Raw genomic sequence first — 2500 nt, 5'->3', positions numbered from 1 at the left:
CCATTACACAGACTAGCCCGGAGACATAGGAGACAATGTAGATTTAAATGCATGCGTTTTTTATGGCATTACACTGCAATAAGCACGGCCGCATGTTTTAAGGTTATATACCCTGACGTGGACAATGCTCACGAATAGTACTCCGTGATTCGCAGTATGCTATGACTAACTACGTACAATGTGTTTTTTTTTACCGAAAAAGGAGTTACTCCATGGCAACTTGCTTACGTCATCACTTTGTTACAATAACGTTTACAACGAAATATTAAGCCAGAGTAATACATACATGCACGCACGCCAGCACGCAGTAAGAGATAGCCACGGAAGCACACGCACGCGCACGCGTCATGAATACGAAGACACGAGATAACGCGTTTAAAAATGTCAAACCGTGACACGTTTAGTTCGGGGAGCCGTCTCCACCCCCTTGCGCCGTGTACGAGCACAAGTGCACGTTAGCGTGCGTTCTAGCCCGCAGCTGTAACGACGTTAGCATCAGTCTCACGCACGCTCATCACATGAGTAAGAGCCACGTGAAGGTGTGCCACCGTAGACGGGCTCCGCGACGCATTCCATTCGCCTACCTGCGCGTGTAACGCAAATAGTGGGCGCAGTCTAACGTGAACGTTCTGCCGATTTAAATGCGAGTGGAACTTCTCTTCTTAGAGTGGGGTGACGTCATGGTCGCCTACGCGTTAGTGTGCTACGAACAGGAACAGGAACTGTGGTGATGGCTGTTTAAACTGTAGCCGATGTCTAGAACCAATACTCAGACACCGCGCTGGCGAGTGTTATTATATTTGTTTTGCGCGTTGCTTCTTAGCTTCTGTTCTTGTGTACATACACGTGTATAGAGAGGTTGCTACAGATACGTGAACAACCGACACAACTACAGTGACTTCGTTTCGATTCTGCTGCAATCATACGAGCGTTAACGCAGTGCGAACCTGAGTCTCATAAACAACTGATCGGCCTGTGCGTCTTTATCTTTGGAACTAGGATAAAGTGCGGTGCACGCGTGGAAGTGGTGTGATGCGCCAGGCATACTTTCGTAAAGGTACAACATCTCGTAGCAATAATCACAAAGAAGGTGTGAGGTTTAGAGAGCCTGTCGCTCTCTCCTATGCCCCCGTTCCTATGCTTGAGATCGCTATGTACGGCTCGTGGAAACTGGCGAGAGAGGATCCAGCAGCAGCGTGGGAGCGTCCCGCTAGACTCAGCAGCACTCTCAGGTCGATGTGTGGCTGTAAGATGCCGAGAAGCGGCGCCTATAACGTCAGAGGCAGCTGGTATGGCGGGCCTGCTGCAGAGCCGAGTCCCGTGGAAGCCATAGTTTACGACGTTCTCAAGTTTAACGGTGCTCGCCATCGTATGACGCGGCTGCCTAGCTGGTCGGATGCCCTCGCTGAGCAGTTAGAAGCGTTAGCGAATGGTTCAGGCGATGATGATGATGATGATGATCAGGATTGTCGTCATGCGAATAACGACGGTAAGTTATTGACAAGAGCCCGGCAACGTTGGTTTCTTGTTTCGACATTGTAGGCGAGACTAGGTGTCGTAACCATAGAAACCAGCTACATCAATTAGGCTAAATCCTGCACACGCGCGCGATTTCATTCATGCGTATTTACACCTGCTGCTAGCATCGGCTCAGCGTGATAGAATAATACGTCATTACACACGTATTCACACCTATATGCAAAACGAGCAAACAGCGGGGTTGGAATGCTGGGTATGTTTCGCCCCCTGCCGACATTCCTGGTGATATTGTTTTTCGGTTTATCCTGTTGGGGACCACATGCACAGCTCGGCGTTGCGTGCTAGCTTTGACAGCCTACCTGTAATTAATTTATTAGCGGCAGTTAGCGACTGCGGGTGACCGCGGATAGGGCCTGCCGCTATGTGACCCTATTACCTTCTAACAGTAGGGCGATTCCGAGTACGGGAGCTTAGCAGGGTAGGGCGGTTACACGGCAGGTTGGCTGCAGACGAAATATATCGCCCACCTCTCGGCCAGTGCAAACTGTCACATTTGTCCTCGCGCCTTTCGAGATTTCACATCGCTACTGGCATCGTGCTCTGTAGGAGAAGCTTGGATCTATACATAGTGCGTATGTACGTGTTGGTATATGTGCAGTGTTACTGATTCAGCCTTCAGATCATTTTTGCAGACACGCTGCGGATATATTTAAATACATCCCATAGGCAGTGTTTACTGAGATGCAATATGTCTGGCCGACACGTGCGCGTGTGATTTGTGTTCAACACATGTCAGAGATTTAGAGAAAGTTGACGTCTTGACGAGCGCCTTCTTCTTCCATGTTCTTCATAGATGCATGGCCTTGTGAGTATCATGCAGAGAGCTGGGAGAAAAGAGAGGGAGAGGATGAGAGAGAAAATGAGATACAGAAAGTAAGAAAGAAAGAGCGAGAGAGAGAGAGAGAGAGAGAAAGAGAGAGAGAGAGAGAGAGAGAAAGAAAGAGAGAGAGAGAGAGAGAGA

This window comes from Priapulus caudatus, unplaced genomic scaffold (genome assembly GCF_000485595.1).
Source record: "Priapulus caudatus unplaced genomic scaffold, Priapulus_caudatus-5.0.1 Scaffold106, whole genome shotgun sequence".
In the NCBI taxonomy this organism is placed as follows: Eukaryota; Metazoa; Priapulida; class Priapulimorpha; order Priapulimorphida; family Priapulidae; genus Priapulus; species Priapulus caudatus.
Note: the sequence above shows the minus strand (reverse complement) of the source record.